Source organism: Pleurodeles waltl, chromosome 1_2 (assembly GCF_031143425.1).
Source record: "Pleurodeles waltl isolate 20211129_DDA chromosome 1_2, aPleWal1.hap1.20221129, whole genome shotgun sequence".
Taxonomy (NCBI): domain Eukaryota; kingdom Metazoa; phylum Chordata; class Amphibia; order Caudata; family Salamandridae; genus Pleurodeles; species Pleurodeles waltl.
In genome coordinates, this window is record NC_090437.1 from 625,141,800 (window position 1) to 625,155,999 (window position 14,200).

Genomic DNA, 14,200 nt, shown 5'->3' on the forward strand with positions numbered 1-14,200 from the left:
TCTGCATTATTATCACCAACATGTAAAGGCACAATTCGTGACCAGACCAACAAGGTTTATGCAAAATCACGCATCAGTCTAGCATGGAACCATTTACCCCAGAAACTACTGTTGAAGTTTGAACCAGCCTAGTTTAAGGTTTTTGCTTTCCTTAAAAAGACAGGTCTGATTCAGCTTGTCCTAGTATCGGCTCCTAACGCGAGGGTAAACTGCTGTGGGCTTCGCCATAATCACAGAGGAATTCCTAATTGAGCTTCCTTGTATTGTCTGTCTTCTTTGCTTCATTACAGGCAAAGCAGTCAGAGAAATATACGCTAAACTCCACTACAGCAACCAAATAAGCTTCCAGGAGACTGGTAAAATAATATAGCGACAAGACAATTTCTCCAGAAGAAACTAATTAATAATAAATAGGTTTCTGAGTTAGAGACTGGATCATGTGATAAGTGACTAAGCATCCTATCATATATACCTTTCAAGAAAAAAATAATTAATTATACAAAAAAGAATTTAATTATCAAGCAGCGTACACTTTCTCGTATCTGCAAACATGGAATCCATTTATTAGATTTTTCAGTTTTTCAGTACGAAAACAACAAGACGTTAGCAATAGTAAAAGGATTGATAAATGCACAAATATATATATATGTCCCGTGATAATCATGAAATCACAAGTATATATGTGACATATATATGTAAAAATCGGCTCTTAGGAAAGAGTGGCCATAAAGTCGGTATACTCTTGGTTGTCTCTTAGAATTTATTTCAAGATGCTGAAATTAAATCTATGTTTTGGGCTTGTGTTGTCATGTGCACTTAAGTCTATCCTTAGGACACCGTAGGTTTTTGCAAAATGGCAGATCCCAAACACTGTGAAGAATACAATGAAAATAAAAAGATAAACTAAAATGCCGCAAATAATTCTTAAACTATGAATAAGAAGACTGATCTGATGAATTCAAGCTACTTAAGTGGTACAAAGCATGTCTTAATTTCTCATTTTTAAATCATTTAACACGTATAAGGGAGGTCAACTAATAGTCAAATGACTAACAAAACACCTCAAATCTTTCTTTGACTGTGAACATGGGGAATAATCCAATCAGTTAAATATTCATCTTCTACCATTTTGAACTGCAAATCCTAAAGTTTCACTCTTTAGTAATTTAAAGAGTATTAGTGATTACATAAAAATGCAATTCCCAATAAGATTAGTTCTACCATTATTTTCACCTGCTCAATATACTCTGCCTTACTGCTTCATATGGAAATGTTTTACTTTACGACAAATATTTTTGTGCAGTGCCTGTTGCTCTTTAGATTAAGTGAATAATTATTTATTGCATTAGTTTACTTAAAACGCTGTACAATATTTACATTACTATAGTACAATTTATTTCTCATTAATAAGAGTAATACATGGTAATAATTATTGGAAAGAAAATGATAACAATTTCAACTTCTGTTACTCTTAGAATTGCGCTCAGCCAATCTTAAAAGTTCATTGTACAACCAATTACTTTCTCTGAGGGACCTTTGAAGCACAATGCAGTTGCTTCTTTAGTAGATCTTATCCCATTTAGAAAGACAGGGTTTAGGTATTTATTCCAGAGTTCTAGAGGTTTGGGACATAGGCACTTGTCTCTTCATAAAGGTGACAAAGCTGGCACAGTGGTTGTCATTATCTTTGTGATGACATACACCCTCAAACTGAAGGATAGATATATAAATTACATTACAAAGGTCAGTATCAATTTGGAGTCATATTACGATTGTCTTTTCCTAGAGTGAATTATTTGCATGTAATTAGAGCTCGTATGTTTAGACAACTGTGCGTTATTGGTAAAAAATGATTTGATTTTCTTAATTTGTCAAGTTTATTAATTAACTTATTTTCTTGGCTTCCGTTCATGAAGAGTGCACTAATGGATGGTGGTAGCTCATAACCTGCCAATATTGCTTTTAGTTTGTTGCTGGCCAATGACAAATTCTTTTCAATACAGGTGAACACTTCCTTTTGAACCAATGCTAAAAAAAGTTTTCTTATTAGCTGAAAAACAGTTGTAGATATAATTAATAAGACTATTAATATTGTTGGCTGTCGTGATGGGGAAACCCAATTCATGTTAGTCGGCAGTGCTATGCTGATGGCTTTAAATTACCGATACTTTGAAATTTTTTATAAATAGCTTTTCCAGCTTGCGTATTGTTTGCTTGTTCATGGCAACAGCTTCATATTCCATGAGTCGGATAAATTTAGTTGTAATGGTTGCGCCAATTGCCCAGTTTCCAAATTTGTCAGAAAACTGTTTTGCAGCACCAGTGATACTTGAAAGTTTGGTAACTAAGGCCCTGATTTAGAACTTTGTGGACAGGTTACCCCGTCACAGCGGTGACAGATCTCCTGTCCGCCGAAATCTAAATCCCATTATATTCTATGGGATTTAGATTGCGGAGGATGGGATATGGGTCACCGTTGTGACGGAGTAACCCATCCACAGAGCTCTAAATCAGGCCCTAAATGTGTTAAATGTGTCTTCCAATTGAGCTTATTATCTATTTTGATTGCAAGATAAGTACAGTATGTTATCTGCTCTATCTTTTTCTCACTATTACCCAGTTATACCTTGACTTGGTGCATCCTACGAACATAACTTTTATGTTCCCATAGTTCATTCTTGATCTGTCTGAATTATTATAAACTTGTAGACAATTTGGTAGCGCTGTAGACCATTTTCTGTAGTAGATAAAAACACTAAGTCATCTGCATATGTTAGATGGGTTACTGAAATCTGTCCCCTTTTAGGGGGGCATCTGCATCATTATTGTCTAAAATTTCTATAAGGTAAGCAAAATATAATGAGAAAAGAAGGGGTGCTAAGATGCAGTCTTGTTTTAGACTGTTGATCATGTTTATTTTTGTCTAATAATTTAAGTGGACCCAAGTATTTATGTACAAATCAATTATTATTTGTAGCAAGGTACTATCTATTCTCCAGATTGATAATTTAGCCCAGAGCTTGTTTCTGTCAACTTGATTGAAAGGTGTTGAGAAATGTTTATAGCAAACAAACACCTTGCTACCATTATTGTTTAATACTCTGTTTGGTAATGTGATTATTACCACGATGTTGACAAGTGTTAAATATTGAGGCTCGACAGTTGCAGCTCCTTCTGGAGTCCATGAGGGAGGCTGTGATTTTTGCCCACTTGAAGCCGGAAAAAAAAGTGAATAATTGTGAATGTGATTCATACGGACCATTATCAATGCTGAACTGCAATGAAAAAATCCAAATTGATCAAGAACTGGCTGACACTTCATTTATCTGACCTCATAAGATAGGATCGGTCGGGCTTTGTGCCAGGTCAATCAATGGCCCATACCGTACATATGTTTTGACCTTACTTGACTTAAACACAGAAGTTGATGCCACTGCTTTGTTCCAAGATGCCACTAAGGGACCTGGCTCCCTGTAGTCAGAGTTCCTCTTTGTGGTGCTGCAAAGGATGGGCATGCCATTTTACTTCTTGGACTGGATAAGTCTGCTGTACACAGAGCCAGCTGCCAGAGTACTCATCAATGGACATCTATCTGAACCTATGGAAGGCTTTTCCAGAGGAATAAGGCAGTACTGCCCACTTTCGCCCATCCTCTTTGTGCTGCTCATGGAGCAGCTTCCAGACAAGTTCCAGTTCTGAGCATGTGCTGTGCTACACTAGCCAACATATTCAAATATACTTATTTGCAGATGACATGGCCTTATACATCAGGGGGTCTAGGATGTGTCTTAATGTCATTATGAGAGGGTACCTCAGGTTTGGGATACTTTCAGGTGTCCACATAACCTTGATTAAGACACAGATTTTCCCCTGACAAGCAACACTCCAAAATTCACTACAGATTTTCCCCTGCATTGATGTACTGACTCTCTAAAATACTAGGGGTCTGCATACAAAGAGCTATTTATGCGAGCCAAATACGGCACAACAATCGGTAAGATTGCAGAACAGGGGGCGTGGCTTCGGGCGTCAAGATGGCGGTCGCACTCTGAGAGTGCTCTGGACCCCTCCGTCATCCGCCCTATGAAGCTGCCATTATCTACATTATTGGCGCTGCCCTAGGTATGCCCGTCGGCTCCTGGACCCCAGGGATCCCCCTCTGAAACAAATATCGGCAAACCTGAGCCGTAAACGCCGGCCGCGACCGGCACGATAAATTCAAGATGGCGGCCGGGAATGCAGCGCTTTGCCGATCCCGAAGTGAGGGGCTCCCCCGCTGATGTGGCCGCGCTGTGGGTGACGCTGGGGACGCCGGCCCTGCGCTTCGGAGCCCGGGCCCCCCGTGGGCCAAAACGAAACAAAACAAGACTGTGGTGAGGACGGCTGAAGAAGGCTTTCGGTGACCCGGACCCCACTGTGCATCTGCGCGGAGGTCCGGGAGATCTGAGAGACATCCCGAGATGCGAAGGGGTCTCCTCCGTCCGGACTGAACGAGGTGGGGAAATCAGAGTGGCGGCCGTGATCGAGACGCCGGCCGCGCTCCTGTGGGGAGCTTGCCTGCCGTGGCGGTCGACCTGAGTGGTGGGATCAACGCCGGGGGCGGCGGCGCTGCGCATCGGGACCCGGGCCCCAGTGGACGGGGGCCGAGATTACACGAACGGCTTCTGAAAGGCTCCCGGCGGCTCGGACTTCGCCGTACAGGTATGCGGGGCCCTGAGAGGTAAAGCTGAATAAAAGAAGAGGCCGCCGTGTGAGGCACTCCTGCTCCCGATCATTGACTCTGAGCGCCCGGGGCGAGGTGGGTGACCCCCCGGTGGCTGCTGGGTTTGAGCCCTGGGAGGCGAGAGGACTCTGGACCGGGAGGTGGGGGACCCCTCCCCCCCCCTTGAAGGGGGAAAAAAAAAGGTGCTCCAGCACAAACTTGACGGGGGGACCCCCAATCGGAACAATGCACCAAGCGGTTGAATCCATAAAAGAATAAGACCCACCGTCCCGACTGATACAGAGGGACCTCTCCGTGTCCTAGCCACGTCCCGGGGACGCAGCGCAAAACAGTGCATTCCGATCAGCCCTGACCGGGGGGATCTGCTGGAGACGTGCCGGACTGCCGGGTAAGCAGAGAGTCCTACGATCTCCTGATGACCTAGTGGCGCGAGACAGGGCCTGCCGCAAGACCGGGCAGTCGCTTGGCGGCGTGAATTAGCGGAGTGGTGAGGACCAGTGCCCACCAGACCCCAGGAAGGTGACTGGGTCATTGCCCACCCGCATGAGCTTCTGATATCCCGCCGGAGGACCCCCTCTGGGACAGCCCCCTGTCGGGACGGTCCGGGTGCCGGAGTCTGGACGAGGTAGATCTGGGTGTCGACAAGCCGCCCTCAACTTCCTGAGACAGAATGGGAAAGGACAAAGCAAACAAACACCCCCCGCCTCCCAGCAAAAGATCGACCAGTTCACGATGCCAGCGGGCCCCAGAAGAGAAGGGGAAACTGCTAGTGGAGGCCCAGAGCTAGACGGAGTGAGCGCCATCCTCCAAGCAATTCAGTCATCGCAGTCGGCTGTGGAGACCAGAATTGGGGAAGTGCATGAGGATATGGGCCTGATCAGGCAGGACCTCAGAAATGCAGTGAGTCGAATTACTGAAGTGGAAGGCCGGGTCTCCCAAACCGAGGACGAACTGGCTGATCTTAGAACAAAAGTGTCCCAGCTACAGACTCGAACTAGCGAGTTGCACCGCCGTGCAGAAGATGCAGAGAATCGATCAAGACGCAACAATCTGCGTTTTATTGGATTCCCGGAGGGCGCGGAGGAAGATAAAGTATTGGAATTTTTGGAGCGCTGGATCAAGACCTGGATACCAGACCAGGCCCTCTCGCCCTGGTTTGCATTTGAACGCGCTCACAGAGCCCTTGCACCGCGCCCCCCTCCGGGAGGCCCGAAGCGCCCGATGATAGCACGTTTTTTTAATTTCAAAGATCGAGACAATATCCTTAAAGAGGCAAGACGCTTGGAAGATCTTCAATGGGAAAATCACAAGATCTTAATATTCCCAGATTACACACGAGAGGTCGAGACCCGCCGCCGATCGTATGAGCAAGTCAAACAAAAACTTAGAGCAATGCAACTCTCATACATGCTCCTCTTTCCCGCGTGGCTTAAAGTCATTATGGCTGGTAAGGCGCATTTCTTTGAATCTCCGGAGGAGGCATGGGACTGGCTGACCGAGGAGGGCATTTGAGCCCGAAAAGGACCCCTGAAACAAAGGGGAGAGCCCGTTCGGGATAGACCCCCCTCTATGGGAGGACCCCGAAGGAGCCGGAGACGCACCAGATCTCGGAAAGGGAAGCAAGAGGACCTAGCTGTTCCTGGAACTGGAGGGATGGCTGGAGACCCCGACTCTCGGATGGAGGGGACCTCCGTCGGGTCCCCAGAGGTGCGGGACCAAGTACGAGCCGAGGATGGCGGCCGTTTGAGCCAGTCCCCGGTGCTTGGCTGAAATACTACACGGAGTCCCTGCTGTGACACATGGAGGGGATCGAGGGGACCGGATCGCCCTTGCGGGGCCCTCCGGGGCGCATCGTCGGATGGCCCGGCGGCTCCTTGGGGTTCGCCAAGTACAATTTGACGACTTTTCACTGATGATTGCAGAATGATCCGACTGAATGGAGGGGTCCACCACTCCACTCCCACGACAGTCTTACTGGCTGTTTTGTTCTGGTTGGGCACATGGGCGACAGATGCTTCCGGGGTGGGAGTATGGGGTGTGGGGCAGTTGGGGGGTGAGAAGTTTGAGTTGGGGTTAGATAGTAACACACGGTTACTTATTTACTATAGGGTTAGGATTTCAATGTTAGGTTTTAAGCGGTCATCCATGTTTCCACTGACAGACACCCAACAAGGTACGGTACCCACGCAGCCCACGCTTGGTCCTCATTGACACAAATCATCTCCTGGAATGTGAACGGGCTCTTAGACAAGATCAAACGATCTGCAGTTTTCAACACCCTCTGCAGATACTCCCCCTCAGTGGTCCTACTGCAGGAAACCCATCTCCTGGGAACTAAATGCCCTATGCTCACACGGGGAGGATTTGATAGGGTTTACCACGCAGGTTTCTCCAGGGGATCCAGGGGAGTGGCCATCCTACTTAACCGCTCACTACCTATGGTGATTACATCTACGCTGTCTGGCCCACAGGGCAGGTTCATAGTTGCTTCAGGGGTGCTTCACAGTTCACTGCTGAACCTTGTATGCGCATACGCCCCCCCAGTGGGATTCGATGCCTTCCTATTCTCACTCCACCAGGTGGTAGCGGGACTCCCCCAGGGAACCACGTTGATAGGAGGGGATTTTAATGCTGTTCTGGACCCCAGACTGGATATATCCGGTGACATTACCACTGGTAGGGCCTCCCGGGCTGCGAGTCTTAACGGGTGGGTGGAGAGCCTTGGCCTCTGCGAGGTATGGAGAACCTGGCACCCTAAAGAACGTCAATACACACACACATCAGCCGCCCACTGGACACATTCCAGAATTGACTTAATATTTATGCCTGCTCTAGACATCACCGGTGTCACGGGGGCTGATATACTGCCACGAGGGGTCTCAGACCACGCACCTGTGCGAGTCTGATTGGGTGGAACAGACCCCGCCAGGCGCCCAATATGGCGCCTGAACGCATGGTACTTACAAGATAACGAATATACCCTGGAAATAAGAGACCGCCTTGCTCAGTATTTTGAGCTGAACTTGGGAACGGTCCAGTCCTCAGGTATAATATGGGCCGCTTGCAAAGTCACACTAAGAGGACATGCCAAGTGTCTTCTTCGTGCTCATGAACGTGCTCGAGACTCACGAGTGTCTGAGTTGGAGGCCGAGGCGCTAAACCTGGAGTGCCAACAAACGACCTTATCCTCGGCCTCTACTCTGAGGCAACTCACTAAGACCCGAGAGGAAATAAGACACTTGGTGTTTGAGTCAGCAAAACACCTATGGAGAGCATCGGCCGCCCGAATATATGGCTGGGGGGACAAAAATGGAAAACTTCTGTATTGGCTGGCCACCCGCCCCCTGGCCAATAGAATCATACCTAGGATCAGAGACGACTTGGGTGCTCTTTCTAAAACACCCGTCGAGATTGCACGGAGCTTTGCCTCTTATTACGCACACCTGTACACAGAACACCCTCAGCCCATCACTGAAAGGGAATCCCCCCCTCCTGAACGACATAACTCTTTCTAGAGTCTCCCAGACGGCCAGGAGTAGGATGGATGAGGCAATTAGCCTCACAGAAATAACCAATGCGATTGCCAGCCTGGCATCAGGCAAGACCCCAAGTCCTGATGGATTCCCGCCAGAGATATACAAGAAATGTAGTGATATTCTGGCTCCACATCTGCTCAGTATGTATGCAGAAGCTGAACAGAAGGGCCACTTCCCTCCTGGGATTGACCTATCTACAATAGTAGTGATCCCCAAGACCCAACCCCCGTCACAACACTGCTCGGCATACCGACCCATCTCGCTCCTGAACACTGAAGTCAAAGTACTAGCCTCAATCCTTGCCTCAAGACTAAGAGACGTAATGCCTACGTTGGTGCATCCTGACCAATGTGGCTTCATGCCTGCCCGTAGCACTAGGCACTGTATTAGGCGATTACACCTAGCCTTGGCGCATCAAAAGACTTTGTCTCACACCCCCTTGGCTTTGCTTTTACTCGATTTCGAGAAAGCCTTTGACACGGTAGACTGGTCCTACCTCGAAAGCGTCCTACAAAGAAACGGACTTGGGCCCAGATTCCGGGGACTAGTGAGGCTACTTTATTCTAATCCAACGGCCCTTGTCCAAGTGAACGGGGTAATCTCTGATCCATTCCCTATCGGCCGTGGCACCCGGCAGGGATGCCCATTATCCCCCCTGCTCTTTGCACTAACAATAGAGCCTCTGGCGAAATTGTTACGGGAAGACCCGCTGATAGAAGGCTGGACCTGGCCCGTCTGCCAAGAGGACCGCGTGGCATTGTACGCGGACGACGTCCTGCTGTACATCTCAAACCCGGCTAAAAGTGGCCCCCGCATTCTACAAATTTTAGGTCTCTTCTCGGAAGCTTCAGGACTGACCCTAAATCCTAGTAAATCCTTGCTGGTTCCACTCCATCAATCCAGAGACTGTATAGACTGGCAGCAAAACATTCCAATACGAAGGAATAGCTTTAAATACTTGGGTGTGCATGTCTCCTTGCTCCCTGAGGTAGCATGGGAACTTAACATCACACCATTAACCAAGAGAATAAAAAATGACCTCCAACGATGGAGAGACCTCCCCCTTAATCTGCACGGGAGAATCGCACTTTACAAGATGATGGTTCTCCCCAGACTTCTTTACCTCCTCCAGAACTTCCCTCACCCTATGATGGTTCAGAGAGATGGACTCACAGGCACGTCAATTTTTATGGAATGGCACCCGTCCTCGGCTGGCGCTTAAAACCTGCCAGAGAGATATATATGAAGGGGGACTGGGAATGTCCAACATCCATTACTACTATCTAGCAATGCAACTACTAGTGATCAATGATTGGATGGGAGGTGGATGGACAGATCCGGCGTATCGGCTAGAACTCCAGACCATGAGTTATTCAAAGATCTTTGATGCCCTGTACGGGGGCCCGATCTCGCGCGGGACCCCTGAGGTGACCGGGGTGGTGCTGCGGGGCTGGCGGACGGCCCAAAAGGTGACAGGGTGGTGGGGCGCCCCACCCATCAGACCCCACTATGGCAGGGAACACATTTAAGAGAAGTGGCGGGTTTGGAAGGATTTCAGAAGTGGGACAACATAGGTATTTCTACACTGGGTGACGTATGGGATGGCACACATATGCGCTCTTTTGAAGACCTCCAGAAAATGTTTTCACTAAACAAGACGCAATTCCATAAGTACCTCCAGATCCGCCACGCCCTGCTGACAGAAATCCGGACAGGTGACAACATACCCGAGTATAGCCCTATGGAGGCGAAAGCTCTGATGGGAAACCTGGGTAGAGGAGGTGTCTCCCAGATATATCGTTCATTAATCACCATCACTGCTGGTTCCCTGGAGGGGCTCTGACGGAGATGGGAGGGGTGGGTGGGTCCTGTGGAGGAGGAAGTCTAGAACGAAGCATTAGCAGCTCCGCACACTTTAACGATGACGACTCGTCTCCGACTAATACAGACTTACTATCTCCATATGGCATACCTAACACCCGTCAGGTTGTACAGAGCAGGTCTCCGTAACGCAGCCGACTGTCCACGTTGTATGGACCCAGACGCAGACTTTTTCCACATGGTATGGTCTTGCCCAATTATTAAAGCTTATTGGGAGGCTGTTACAAAGGAGATCTCAACGGCCTTACAGACGGACATGGGGTTGACACCAATGCCGCTCCTGCTGGGGATCATGGGTGATACTGGACTGAGGAGGGCGGAACGGACCTTTCTGGGGGTGGCATGCCTAGTGGCCAAGAGAGACATAATGACGGACTGGAAAACCAAAAGCGCACCAGCTTTGACTAAATGGAGGCGAGGAGTGGATTTTTGTGCTCAACGTGAAAAACTTGTTTATGAGGCCAGAGGGTGCCCGAATAAATATAATAAGGTGTGGGGGAAGTGGGAGGCCACAACAATAAACCTCCCTGCACTGTTGACGGGCTCAACACCCGAAAGAGCCTAAACAGGCCCTTCCTCCTCCCCCCTCTAATGGGTGGAAACATTCATGGGACACTTTGCAGAGATATACATACTCTTCCCACCAGGGTGTTGTCTAGGACTTGGGATTGACCATTGTTCGGTGCCCGTTGGCGCCTAGTTACATGTATGTATCACTGTTTTACCTTTTGCAAAATCAATAAAAATGTCTTTATAAAAAAAAAAAGATTGCAGAACAGATAGTACTCTGGACATCTCTTCCACTATCACTTCCTGGACACAAAGGCCTCATGAAGATGGTAATAGTCCTGAAGATACTCTGTTTATTTCTGAACATCCCCTCCCCCTCAAAGCCTCTTTTTAGTACCCTTAAGACCCAGCTGATCAGACTGGTCTGGTGTGGGCTGGTAAACAACCCAGAGTTAGGTGGGAAACCCTCCTGTTGCCCTTTCAGAGAGGCCGTTTTAAGGCTCCAGATCTGGAGTCATACTATCTATCTGCCCAGGCGCACTTTGCCTCATATTGGTTTCAAGCCATCACCCTACCTCCCCTCATCTAGCAGCCAAGATAGATTGTATGTTTCCCGTTCATCCCATCCTTTATTGCCACATCAAATCGTAAGCTTGCAGTAGTTAAGTCCACTGTTGCATGTACCAGAGCATTGAAGAGATTATGTAAGGAGAGCACTGGATTTCATTACTTACCCCACTTCTTCTGAGTTACCTCTTACTGTCTCCTACCCATTAAGCAATAGAAACATCCCAACTAAAAGCAAGAGGGTGGCTGACTTAGGGAGATCTGAGTCCTGATGCATTACACATTATAAATTCCTGCAGCGAGCATACTACACCCCCGTAGCACTTTGGAGGTTTGGACTTGGGGAGGATGCTAATTGTGCAAGATGCAGCTTTCCTGAGGCAGGCTTTTTATGTCTAGCATGGTTCTATAGCAGAGTGCACATATATTGGAACAAGGTACAGTCAGCATAATCTATTACGCTTGAACGTGAGAGACAGTTGCATCCTAAGGTTGACCTACTGGGACATGTGAAGGACCTCACTGCACTAGCCCTAATCTCAGCTAAAAGGCAGGTGTGCTGTCAGTGAGATAGAGCACCCAAATTCAAGCCAGGGCTAAATGACTTAGAGCCCAAACTATATGTTGGTGGTAAGGATACTGTGTTGCAACAACTATGGAGTACACTTTCCGTCAACATAATGGTACCCCCGCATATAAACGCGTGTAACCACAGCAGAGCCTACTTCGTTTCTGCCATGGTTAGACCACTCAGACGGCCCGGCTCACCTAATTTAGATGGGAAATCATACAGGTTAGTTTTCACTGCCGGTCACCGCCAGGAAAACTGTGGAAGTAAGGGGCAGTAAAAACTGTCTAACGCCTCCCTTGCCATGGGGAATAACTCCCATGACAAGTGCAGCATTGTTTCTTTTATTCTCAAAAACAAAATTCCGCTTGGAGTTTTTTCAATTGAAAAGAAAACGTACATTTGCTGTATGGCTCTGTCATGTCATGTCCATGTCAGTGCATTAAATGTCCACTATCCCAATGGACATTTATACATTTGGTTGTCGGGACCTCTGCCAGGGTGATGGAGTAATTTGGTTCATAGCCCTGTCAGAGGATGGCCTGAACTCGAAAATATAAATTGGGCCCTCAGTTTACTGAAATAAGCAACTGGAGCTGCATGTGGATCTATTAGTAATGATATCAACACCCAAAGACATCTGGAGTTCCCTTGAGGCGTATCTGCTACATCAGCCTGCCAGTGTGGACGAGGATGTGCCTGCTGATTTGTGATGTGAGATGTCATAAAATGCCTGTGGTGCTACTCTGGATGTGTTGTTATACTTACTGGACATTTTAGATTAACGTGTTAGTCATTAGGAAACTGAGACCAGCATGTAATGATTCAAGTGCAATTTACAAGTTCATGAGCTTCACACTTATGGTCCTATTCTATAACGACTATATACGTTTGTGCTCTTTAAATATTATGTGGATGCCAATATGATTCGATATGACTATGCACTCCCTGAATGTACTTGCAGGAATTGTTATAGGAGCATACAGCAGTTGTTCCTGTATGTAGTCTAATTTGACAAAATAGAAATAAAAATGAAAAAAGAAACTGTTGAACATCAAAATCTGAATCCTGTTTGATGGAATTGTGTTATGTTGTGCTCTTGAGTCCCTTCAGACAGGAACATTAAGAGATGTTTGGCAAAATAATGTTCTTCCGCATCCAGTAATATTATTAAGTGATAAATGCTTGGGTCTGATCTTGAATCTTTGGTCTAATCATGTGCCAGATTTTTCTGCAGATATTTATTAGGTGTCAAACTAACCAAGGCAATACCCTCACTTAGATAACAAATTACATTTGGGAAATCCTTACTTGTATCCACAGCTGGCAGAATGGCGCTACCCAAAATGATCATGCTTTCTTGCTTGCTTTGCTACTTTTCAAACCTGACTTTGCAACTTCATAGGAAATGCGTTCTCTTCCTTTGCTGGATATTGGGTGATCTTATTTGGAATGTGTGTAAACTCTGGGTGCTTAGCCAAACTGAAACTACAGACAGCTCAAGGAGGCCTAGAAGCCCTCAATTTTGAACACACTAGTTTATTTAGCAATTGGGGGAGGTGAGTCGTGTGCCTAACGTCCTCAGCAAAACAAGAGTACTGACACATTTTTTCAATTCTATGCAAAATACATGCTGAAAATAGGATCCCCAGAATATCTGGTAAAGTGCAGACTTAATGGCTACTTTCCAACTAGAGACAAGAAGAAACATGGTGGACTGCAACCCATCAACAACCTGCGCATTACATAAGGATGGTTTGTGATAGGTAACAAATAAATCCTGTGAGACTTACAGGATTTTATGTCTGTTAGTGAGCTCTGATCTCCTTTCACCATGGATAAACACATACAAGAATCCACACTATGAATATCTTTCAAAACTTTATTAAAATCAATGTATTAATCTAGTGCAGACCATAATGATGTAATTATTAAGAAAATAAATAAACAAAATAATGGCATTAAATGCAATCCATAAGCAAAATATTAAAAGGAATTGCTGCATTGTGACAGTATTTCATAAATTCATTACAATGTATGATATATGCAGTTTCTATTTGAACAACCCCTTTCTTCTAGGCCCTAGATATATTGTTTTAGCAGCAAAAAAGCCTGTCTGAGTTTCCTGAGGTGGCCTACGGCCCCCATTCTTTAGCCGAACAACAAGCCTACTTTTCTCTACTTTGAGAAGGCTGTTCTATGTCTCTCTAGCTGCCAGATAAGCCAACAAGGCCAGGCTGATCCCGAGAAGCATATGGCCTTCACTGAGAATATTTACATCTACAGCTTGCACCAACCAAGTCTTCTAAGTGTCTAAGGAAGTTAAAAAGATTCCTCTCTGCGTGTTACTTGTCTGTACTATGCTTAACTACACTTTTCTGGCTAATTTGAAATGGACAGACCTCTTGCAGAATC